The sequence below is a fragment of the Ciconia boyciana genome, chromosome 7 (genome assembly GCF_034638445.1).
Source record: "Ciconia boyciana chromosome 7, ASM3463844v1, whole genome shotgun sequence".
Taxonomy (NCBI): Eukaryota; Metazoa; Chordata; class Aves; order Ciconiiformes; family Ciconiidae; genus Ciconia; species Ciconia boyciana.
The window spans coordinates 43,461,510-43,473,613 of NC_132940.1; positions in this window are offsets into that span (position 1 = coordinate 43,461,510).

The following is a 12,104-nucleotide window of genomic DNA, read 5'->3' on the forward strand; positions in this document are numbered from 1 at the left end:
GCACCGCTCTGTTATGATGTTTCCTTGGAATCAGGGGGTTAGATACATATAGCTGTCCCTGGGAGTGGCACCCAGGGCTGCTGGGAAAGGGAGTCGGTGGAAAAGGCTGTGTGTGTTATGGTCTATAAGCCTCTGTCAAATAAGGTACATTTGAAGTCTTATAACTGTAAAATGTCTAGCAGATAATACCCTTTACTGTACTAGAAATCTGCAATATTGCTCCATGCCTGGCAGGCTAGGAAATGTAGGTAAACTGTGGTTCACGCACATGAAAGCTATACATTCCTGCTGTGGTTCAGGTGTCATTTTTCTTATTGTAAATGGTTTTCTCATAGGTAAATGGCACAACAGCCTTGGGCCTCCTCCTGAGCTGGGGGGTCTTGCCATCAGCTGCACCAGAGGAGCCTTGCTTTCGAGACATGACACTCGCTACTCTGATAAATGACCAGTTCACATAGGTCAAAATAAAATGTGAATTTCCCCAGATCCCACTGTTATTTAAATCTGATATTTGTGGTGTTGATGGGAATGTCTGCCAGACAGACCTTAGTATCTCAAATGAGCCAGTTTCCCCTCTTTGGCTGCATTAAAATTAATTTGAGCCTCTCTTCCCCAGGCGAATTTAACCTTGGTGTCAGCAAAGCACTTTAGCTCCAGATACCAAAGACAAGTTTCAGCAAGAGCACAAACCCACCAGACACACCAAAGAGCGTGAGGGCGAGAAGCCCTTCCCATGAGAAAGCATGGTAATTGTGGCTTTTGGGTTTTTTTTTTCAAAGGGCTGAAGAGGCTCTCAGCAGCTGTAGGGAAATGCCTGCATTCACTGGGTTTATAATGTGGCAAACCTGCAGTTTCTGGTTCCCCTCTCTGCACTACACCAGCCCTTGCCATTTCCTCAGCAGTGCAGCTCAGCTGCTGCAGAGCTGGGCTTGCTCTCAGGGAAACCAGCTCTTCTCAGTGCTGAAACTGCCCTGCCAGCCCCTGCTCACACAAGCAGATCAAGATGTCAAAGTTTCATTAATTTGTGTACGTCCTCTGGACAGAAGACATAAACAACAAGGTTCACACACCGTGAGTACCGCGGTGGACTCCCATTGGGTTGGAAAGGCTCCACGGGTACTAATTCAACAAGACAAGACCCCTGGCTGTAAACTCTGGCTTTTCAAACTTTGTAAGTACAGAGTGCTGGTTGCAAAAGACCTATCATGAGATAGGAAAACATACAGCAAAAGCTCGGTCCTGGATGCCGACGCATTGGCGGTGCCACCAGCTGTGCCAGGGCTGGGCTCATCACGTGGCGCTGCCTTGGGCACGTGTACAACGCTGGGCACTGCTCGCTGGTCGTGCTGCTTGTGCCGTGTTCTGACTAATGCCAGTGATGCCAGTGAGGCTGTTTTCAGAACTAGGGATTTTAAACTCCAAGTTGTTTCGGGCAGGAATTACTTTTACTGTGTATGTGTAGGACCTAAAAATAGCCCTGATGTTTAGGACATCAGGTGCTCCTGCGTTGGTACGGATGACTGCCTCCCTTCCAGGTACGGGCTGAACCTTTCCCTGGAGAGGGGCGTGAGGCCATGGGAGCTGTACGTACCCAAATGTCAAGAGGAAACGTCGCTCTCCTAAGTATCTGCCCGCACAGACTGGGCTAATACAAATTTTGGAGAGGGCACAAACCGTCACGCTTAAAAACTCTGTCTAAGCTGCAAATTATGACACAAAGTTAAAAAATGACCTTCAAACACCTAGTTCAGGCACTGTTTTCCCCTGAATATAACCTTCTGGTGACCTGCATTGTTATAGCATCCAACAGGACAATTAGAAAAATAGTAGTATTAATTCCCCACAGAGCTACTGTGAAGTAGCCTGCAAGTAAAATGAAGATCTATCGCTGTTGAGAGGAAAAGCAACAAAATGATCAGAAATCAGGAAAGCAAATCAAGCAGAGATTTCCTGTGACATAAGGTTTTCAATGAAATTAATGATGTCATGGAGTGGAAGAGAAAGGAGGAACAACAACTTTTTGAATTAAGCACGTAAGCAAGTTAAGCAAATTGTTTCTTCCCTGTTCAAGTGGAGGACATGTTTTTGCTTGGATTTTCTGGCGCCAGGTTTTTCTGTATGAGGATCTAGGTCTGTCCAGCTGTTAAAATGTCACTCTGGATTTATGCTAGTGTAGGAGGAAACAAAATGCAGCCTGCGTTTGGTGCAAGGTGCATGAATTTGGAAAGGTCAAAGGAAAAAGTGTTCTGGGAATAGTCCTGGAGAAGAGGGTTCTCCCGGACCGGTGGTTTCTGCTGGGGAGAGCAGTCCTCTGCTGCTCAAAGGCAGCCCAGAGCCCCTGCCTGTGCATCAGCCTTTAGCAATAGTCAAAGGAAGCAATCTTTGGGAAACTACAGTTTGGCAATGGAAAAAAAAGAACGGATGCGGGGGCCATGGGGCAGTGGGTCGCAGCGGTGCAGGGTGCGAGGGTGGGAGGGCTTGGGGCAGGGTCAGTGCTGGGGATGCCTGTGCAGCTTTCCCACCCCACTGTGCCCAGAGCCCCCCCTCCACCCTCACCCTGGTTTAATTGCTCCTGACGGCTTCTCGGTGCGGGCATAGGATTGCTCACGCTGAAGGAAAGCCTGTCTGTGTGGCTGGTGCCCCTTCGGCAGTCTGCAGAGCCTGTGCAGTAGACCCTGCCATGGTGTTGCTGCTGAGGGACATCACACTGAATATACGCTGGTTTACATGGCTAAGATGGACAGGTATGTGCTCACAGTCACCTAGGATCAACGTCCTTCCTACAGTGACTGAGTTATGGGCACATTAATAGTAACTGTGTTTTAGCACCCCAGAGTTTCAATAAAACAAATTTATAACTCTGCCACCTTGTAGCAAAGTAGAAAATTGCTTTAAAAATTAATGTAATTTGTGGAGCATTATTTTCTGTACCTGCAAGTTTTTAAACCTAAGGGTCTAGGGTATAAAAAATAAATATCACAGCTGACTCTGTTGTATGCCTTCTGGTAATACCAGCAGAAGAAGTTGATTTTTTTCCTTGACCTTTTACTTCAGGGAGGAGAGGAGACCTACTAGATGCGAGATTTCATCTCTGTGCGAGACACACTGTACTGCGCTCAAGGCAGTGGCGAGTAGAGTGACTGCACATCTTAGTTGAAATGCCAAAAAGATACTGGTTCAGTGAAATGAATAAGGCATGTTTGAGGGGCTGTGGTCTGAGGGAAAGAAGCAATTACCTGAAGTCACATCAGCAACTTGCAGCAGCATATGTGTCCTCAGAGGTTCCTGCTGCTGCATGATCCAAGTGGTCACAGGTTTGCTCTCTATAAAGTATTGCAATAGAGGGTGAATTTTGAGAGTGCATTTTAGACAGTGCCAGTGGCAGATTTGCTCAGAAACTTCAGGTTTCAGGTGGGGATTTCTCAAGGGCTCCTACATGTGCAGCAGTGTTGCCATCAGCAGCAGATGGAGACTTGCAGCAAGTAACCTCAAGATGTTATCTCACCAATGGTTAGCGCTGATCTGCTAACACAGGCCTATTGCTGGGAATGGTCTCAGTGCTTTAACCCATCGCAGGTCTCTCGAAGCAACTGGAGGAGTGCTAGCAGAGTCAGTCACATCACTGTTTCAGCGACGGGCCCTGCTGAATAAGAAAGTCAGGAGACACCTGTGATGTTTCCCAGGGTCCTGAGGACTTACCTTCTGCAGGGACATGCATTACCAAGTCCCTGTTTCATCTGCAGGTGAGCACTGGGTACCCTTGCTGTCCCCTCAGCTCCTGCTGACCTCGCAGGAGGTCTTTAATTCTCAAAAAACACCAATACTGTGATAAATGAGTATTTTAAACCATTGAAAGTATTTTAAGCCATTAAAACTAGGGAGAGGTAAAGGGGGGACCTAAATAAGAGGCTGTTGAGACTATTACAACAACAAAACTTGGGCAAGTCTAGAAGTCACTTGACTAACACCAAGTAAAACCCTGCCCTGAATAGGCAGAAGATGGCATTGAAGTTGTAAGGAGGTGGTGTTTTTTATTTATCTGCAGGCTCGGGGTCTGTATCACTAGCATCTGGAAAATGCATTGTGGTCAGATCTTTGCACAAGGGAGCTGTGGGGAAATTTGGTGCTTTCCCGAGTAGGAAGTGGTGGTGAAAGGCTGTCACACAGATGAAATGTCACGGAGCAAAGCAGACAAAAGCCCCAGCCACCAAATGAACTTTGTAGTTAAATGGGATCCAGCACAACTTTATGGGTTTCTTGGTTTTCCTTTCCTCACATGCTCCCTGATGCCCGCAGCTCGCTGTTCTGCACAGCCCCGTGCTCACGCAGTGCTGACGAGGGCTGGGGAGGAGAGCAGCCACTGCCACTGGATGGTGTCTTTTTGGCCAAATTCCCTGCCGAAGATTTGTTTCTCCTTTTCTAGAAAACACAGAGGTCTGCAAGTGGGAGGCCCATGGAGGGCACATGTATGCTGGCAAAGCTGTTGCATTTTCAGGGCTTGGGACAAAAGGCTGTCTGTGGCACGAGGGCAGGGGTTTTAAGTGTCGTGCTGCATTGAATTCTCACCAGTGACAAGCAGTTGGATGACAGAGTAACCGAGTGATTAAGTAAGAGTGAAAATGCCTTGGTGCAAATCAGTGGCTCTTTGTGGGTGCATTGCTTTCAGCCCCATTCCCTCACACGTTTTAACTGTGAGATGCCGAAAGCCAAGATGTCCAAGCTCAAAATTAAATTCCAGTGGCAGAGCCTGGAGCTGAACTTCCCAAACCACGTCTTCCTTGCTTTGTGTCTGTGCAAGGTGGAAGTATGCCCGTCTCCCAGAGCATGTGCTCGTTGGCCAGGTTCATATTCTTTGCTCTCCTGTTTTATTCTCTGAGCGTAATATGTCAGCACAGCTCCAGAAAAAGGAAAGGTTGACATTTATAGGTATGCTTATATGCTTCCCTGTCCTGCAAAGCAAAGCAAACATGAGCAACTTAATCTTTGAATCTGAAAGGCAGTCCTGCAAAGATTACCAGTCAATCCAATCACTGACATATTACATTTTCTATAAATGCACAGACAGATCTATAGCTCACACCACCCAGCAGGCTCAGGGTAGCATCATTTGCGTTAAATCCCGTTATTCCAATTGCACAGTTTAATTATATTGAATGCTCGGTAGCACACACAGGAAGGAAAAACCCATTTGTCATCATTAGCTGGTGTGCCCTCCAGCCCTGGCACTTTGGAGCTGTGTAATGTTATTGACAGATCTGGTATATCTCTGATTGGAAACAAGTATTTAGCCACTTAATCCGTGATGAGACATTGGTCGTTATTGGAGCTGGAACAGGTGCTTACAGTGCTTGTGCGTTGTAATGTTACCCGTCCGTTCATGCAGGAAGGATAAACAACATGCCTAAGTCCTTCAGCACAGTCCTGTCATGTCCTTGGTTAGCTGGGCACAGCTTATGCCTCACGTACGGTTTGGAAACCGATGGTGTGCTTGAGGCCAGGCAGGGCTTCACACGTTGGGTTTTGTAGTGACACTGGTAGCAGGTCTGGTGCAGGTCACCTGTGGCATTTGGAGGACCAGGTGGAGATCACCATCCGGTGACTCCTCCATGCCAGCCTACCCTGGTGGTGGGCGCTTCGGTGTCCCTGACTGCTGGTGCTTCAGGGACCCTCCACCAAACGCTCTTTGCTGGGTTTCCACCTTCCATTCAGCGCAGCCCATTGAGGACACCAGCCCAAGCACTGCCAAGCAGCAGTGGCCGGTGCCGGCACATCAGCTCCGTGTGCAGGCAGCATCTTGCGTGATGCTGCGACACGGCTGCTTTATCAGCCATCACCGCCATATCGCTAACAAGGCTGCCACATTGTATTACACGTTTTCATGTGGTTCTGCGATTTTTTTTTTTGCTTATCTGCTCCCTTCCTGTGCGTGGCTCACCTCTCCAGCAGAAACATGCATGGTTATCTGGTACACAGTAATGAAGAAGAGATTAAAATATAACTCCTTGGCACTAATAATCTCTGCTTAACCTCCCTCTCTAGAGTCAGTTAGCTCATTGACCTTCGGAAAATACTGAATCAAAGGGTGAATGAGATATTCCTAAAATTTCATTTATTAAACTTAGTATTAAACTGTATTCCTAAATTTGTTTTCCATTTCAGGAAATGGAGACAGATCAGATGAAACATTTGCTCATGAATGTTTTTGAGATCTGTGGTAAAAGAGCAGCTTTTTGGCACAGATGCATTATCACCTGTCATGAATGATGCAAGATGGATTTGAATCTAATTTGTCACCTCTCCTTTCCTGATTCATTGATAGTTCTTAAATGATGGGATAACTCGCTTTCTAAAAAATGCATGTTTATGGAAAGCTCTTCTCCCCCCACCCTGTACCTCTGTGAACCCTCTGACTGCTTTTCTGCCTCTGGCCTCCCGCAGCAAAAGTTTTGCAGTTTAATGATGTATTGGGTGTATTGGGTCTGTATGGCAGGGTATGGTCATTTGTCCATAAAGGCAGGATCACCCGAGGACACGGAACCCCGAGTGGTGACTTTGAAAATGAGAAAATGGCCTTATATCATAGGTTTTGACTTTTTTTCTGTGCTGTTTCTAGCTGATCCATTTTGCATGCCTGTGGGTGCACAGTGCACCGTTAGCTCCAGGTTAGCTCATGATATTGAGCAGTGCTGTGCTGGAGCCACCAACCACCTCAGTACCGGAAAAGGCTGAGGGGGTGCTGATGAGCCACCCCTGCACTGGGAGGAGGCAGCAGCGGGTGCGGTGCCATGCCCCCCGTTAGCTGGTGCAGAGAGCGGGGCCAGATGCAGTGGTGAGGGCTGGGTGGGGCGTTCTTGTATGTCCTGTAGAAAATGCCACCACATGGGGCAATGGAGCCATTTCTGTAGGGGAAAACCTCTCAGCTAAACTTCATGTTCTCATCCGCATTTATGAAAAACAAGATGTAATGTAGTTTAGAACATAAGTGGAAAAATTAAGCAGGGGGGATGAAAGGCAATGAATCCAGAGGCCAGTGAGTTTTAAGGACACTTTTATTTCAGGAAATCAGTTTATATACATTTCAATATCTAGTCTATGCCAGTGACGCTTAGGAGACCAGGAACAAAAAAGTCCCATGGGAAAAGTCCAAAAATATAAGCAAAAGCCTCTAACACTCACATGTGCTACATTGCAGGAGTGATTGCTCCTCCTAGTCTGAAAGTGCCTCTGTTCGAATGTAGAAATGGGGAGGATAACTACAGGCCAATTACAGACCAGTTGGTGAAAGCAGAGGATAAACTGATTTGTTCTCCTGGGAGCAGGACAAGGTCAGAAGAGCATGTGTTGCAATTACCAGACCTACCACTGCTCTCCTCTGTTGCTTCCCATTAGCAAAACAATTTTATTGGGGTTTTTTTGTGTTTTGTGGTTGAGAGAAAGAGAGAAAAAAAACTGCTGGAGCTCTTGAAACATCAGGTGTTTCCACCCAAGTGCAGGGCACTCAGAAACAAAATGGTTCTTATATTTACATAAGAGCAAAACGTTTTTTTTTCAGCTCAAGAAATCAATGATATTAATCTATAGCATCAACATTAACGAGGCTGAATAGGCTGGTGTACAGCCTGAAGAGCACTAATGATCCATTCCAGTATGTGTGCAGGTCACACATAAAATTCATTCAAAACAGAGGCACCTGCATGATGTATTTCTACAGCATTGTACAAGTGGGGTATTGCTGCAGCCAGCCCTTGAATAAAGCATTGCTGGCTTTACAAACAATGCTATCCTTACATCATCCTTGTTTTCCTGCTCCTTGGACATGTGAACGTAAATTGTAAATAAATTAAGCTTTGAATTTGGAATTTTAATAAAGGTGAAGACATTCCACACCCAAAGGATTGCACAGCAAAGTGACCTTTCAAATTGATAATGCAGGAAAGACATGTTCATGAGTGTTTAAGAGTGTTTTTGCGTTGCTGCAATGGAAAAGGTGGTATCTTCAAAGGTCACCCAGGCTGTCTCATGAAGGTTTGCGGCATCCCATGTAGGCGTTCCCCCTGTTTTACACCACAACCAAAACCACATCGTCTAGTCCTGCTTAGTGTACTATATTTTAGCAAAACACAAACAGATGTAATCTGTGTTAGTTTAGCATCCTCCAGCACTAAGATTTGGTAGGACACTGGTGAAAAATGCCAGGAAAATATACAGGTCCTCAGGAGGACCCAGCATGCACAGCCTTCTCCTGTCTTCCTCAGAAGAACGAAGCCCTTGTGTCCAGGCCAGTGGCTTGCAGGCAGGTGCCACTGGCCTTACTGGCACAGACCTACCTTCTCCTGGTGCTATTTGGCTGCCACCATCCAAGAGGTCCTCTCCTGCCTTGTCCTTGTGTCCCCTGGCCACTTCCAGCCTTTGTGCAAGGTGGAGCACATCAGTCCTGACTGTACGGCCAGCCTGTTTCCTTCTCTGTCCCCACACCCATGGTCTTCTCCTCCAGCCACCTCACCCTCCTGGCCTACACCTCTTTGGGGCTCTTTCCTAGGCCACCACCTCCAAATTAGCTGCTTCTCACCTGCACCTCCAACCCTCTGCCATGAAATATTCCTCCTTCCCTTCTCCCTTCTCCATGGGCTGAGTTCAATCTCCTGGCACTGGCACCGGCAGCCACCACCTTCTTAGTTCTTATCACCAACTGCAGCCTCCTGCTTGCTTGTGGTGGCACACGAGGCTGCGCCAACACCATCACAGGCACCATCTCTGGAGAAGCTCATCTCCTCCTCTGCTTGCCAAAGGCTGTACCCTGCAACCCAAAACCATGGATGCTGTCACCCAGCACAGGGCTGGTAGGGTCTGTTCCCTGGGGGACACTCTGCTCTCCCCAGTCCATGATGGCAGCAGACCTCCTGGACAGGAGGCAGTGCATGTGAGTCCAGCCAGGGATGGATCCCACCACACTACCTCAGACGGTCCTTGGAGCTCAGTGCTAGGACAGGTGACCCAAGACACCTGCTGTCTCCATCTGAGGGGGTCACCAAACCATCTGTCTCCATCTGTGGAGCCACTCAGGGCTTTCTGCCTGTTGTTTTTTAACCCCAACCGGCAACTAAGCACCACACAGCCACTCACTTACCCCCCGGGTGGGATGGGGGAGAGAATCAGAAGGGTAAAAGTGAGAAAACTTGTGGATCGAGATAAAGACAGTTTAATAGGTAAAGATGCAGACACAAGCAAAGCAAAACAAGGAATCCATTCACTCCTTCCCATGGGCAGGCAGGTGTTCAGCCATCTCCAGGAAAGCAGGGCTCCATCACATGTAACGGTTACTTGGGAAGACAAACGCCATCACTCCAAACGTCCCCCCCTTCCTTCTTCTTCCCCAGCTTTATATGCTGAGCATGGCGTCATGTGGTATGGAATAGCCCTTTGGTCAGCTGGGGTCAGCTGTCCCAGCCATGTCCCCTCCTAACTTCTTGTGCACCCCCAGCCTCCTCGCTGGTGGGGTGGTCTGAGGAGCAGAAAAGGCCTTGACTCTGTGTAAGCACTGCTCAGCTATGACGAAAATACCCCTGTGTTACCAACACTGTTTCCAGCACAAATCCAAAACATAGCCCCATACTAGCTACTATGAAGAAAATTAACTCTATCCCAGCCAAAACCAGCACACTGCCTCACCTAGTGGAGGCTGGGCATTCTGTCCTGCTGGCAGCAAGGCCAGCAAGAGGTGCATGTACCTTCACATCTTGATTTTGGACTGCAGCACCCACCCCATCTCTGTCTCTCAGAGATGGAAGGATGCATACGCAGCCATCTTGTCTCCCACCTGTCCTCCTAAGACTTGCTCGTGGATGACAGAGCTTGGATGGACCCTGCTGACAGAGTTTGCTCAGTGATGACAGGGTTTCTTCCACAGGCTGCCCCAAACTGTGTTCAGGCCCCCCAGGGAGAACTCTGTGCCCTACAGTCAGCAGGACAGGTGCCCACCACGCGGTTCCACACCATCCTACAGGAGCTCCCTGGCCCCCACCAGGCAGTGACCCACCACAGCTGTGTGTAGGTGGGTGACAGGCGTGTGACCTGTGAGTCACTGCTCACCCCCGTCCTGCCTCGCTTGGCAGGACTCATCACCAAGCTCACACATCATGGTGAGTGTGGGCACCACTGGCATGGAGACAGCCAAGGCTGAGGGCTTCGCTTTCCCTACAAACACAGGGAGCAGGAGAAACCTTGCCACGGAGGGGACATCGCAGAGTGACGGACCGTAGGCATGGCTGGCTTGGTAAATACAGCGGTGTCAGTATGCATGGGGGCAACCTGCTCTCTGCAGCCTGGTTTCGCTTGTCTAGCACTGACTGAAACAGCAGGACGTGTTTGCAGAAGTCTGTATGTGGCTACCTGGGTGCTTCCTGTGACCCATTAGACACTTTTCAACACAATAATTCGCTGTGCTGCCAATCTGGAGTACTACCCTGGGAAGGCTTACGTTGGCATCAAGGGCACACGAGACAAAAGTGCCCTTACGTGAAAGCATTTGTGTCCGTTTAAGTGACAGGTAGGATTGGAAAGCAAGCTGAGCTGTGATGCAGAGGAGGAAGGATGAGATGAGACACACCAGGGTGATAGCACTGCACATGTATGCCGTGGGCAAACCTGATCTGAAACACCTTCACAACTGCCTGCCGTGTTTCACATAGGAGCTCTGCCTCAACATGGAAAAGGCCACGCTCAGCCCCTTCCACTACTCTCGTGATGCCATCTGCGTCTCCTCCCTGCCTGGCACCCTGCCCGTGCGGGCCACCCTGGCAGCTCACACGGGCAGCACCTGGGACTGAGCTGTCACCTTGCCCAGCCCCACGGCAGCACCCGATGCCGCCACCTTTTCCCACGCCGGTGCCCCACTGTTGCACAACTCCCCCTGCAACGGGGTGTGCAGCAGCCGCTCCGCGGGGGTGCAGGGGTTCTACGGTATCTGACTTCCCAGCACTGCCTGGGTGACAGCTCACCTGCGCAGCCATGGCAGGGGATCAGCCTCTCCCCACGGTGGGTGTCTGGCCCTGTCGCGGCGGGGCCGTGGGCATGATGCCCCCAGCAGTGTGCTCTCAGGAAGGCGCAGTCTGGCAACTGGGGCTGACAGCTGCGTTTCTGCAGAGCTGACACTCATGTGACTCATCTCGATGCTGTCTTATACTCTGTGGACACAAACACACCTATCAACAAGTCTCTCCTGGAAGGGAAAGCACTGTGCTTTGATGGTTGCCACTGCATCGTTTCCATCATGCCACACCATCAGACACTGAAGCGTACTGCTGCCCTGAAACATCACCCCTCACAAAGCCCCAGGGAGGTATTTGCTCCCTTCCCCGCTAGCCTGTGGCTTTTGTCCACTAAGCATTTCAGAGTTCAAAACCTTGTCTGTTTGGAAGATGGGTGTCCCTGCCTTTCTGCTTCCCCTCAGTCAGTGCATCCACTCTGCAGCTGCGAGGGGCTGCAGCAAGCACACTCGGTGCAGCATTTCTATTTGAAACTGCTCCTGTCCCAGGCACTATACCCAGATTTTTGGACAGCAGCACATAAAGTTGGAGCTTGCATGTTCCATAGGAAAGCTTAGCCTGCTCCTTTTACTTTCCCTGCTCAAGGTAATTTTCTACTGCCGCTCATGTCCTCTCTTTTTACAGCCAAGTCTGCATATGAGCTGGCACTCACAGTGTGCTCTTCCCTTTAACACTGATGACTTACTCAAACATCACACCTATCTTCAGGAAAGGCAGGAAGGAGCATCCAGAGACTACAGGACAGTCAGTCTTACCTTGGTCCCTGGGAAGGAGATGGATGAAATCTTGGAAACCATTTAAAAGCGTCCTAAGGACAAGAAGGTGATTGGATTTACAAAATCATGCCTGACCAACTTGACAGCTGCCTCTGAAGAGATGACTTTGCTTGGTGGATGAAGTGAGAGCAGCGGATGATGTTTATCTCAACTTTAGTGTTGAAAGCCTTACTGTCTCCCATAATACCCTCATAGACAGACTGATGAAGTATGGGCTAGATAAGTGGACAGTGACGTGGGCTGAAAACTGGCTGAACTGCTAAGCTCCAAGGGGTGTGATTAG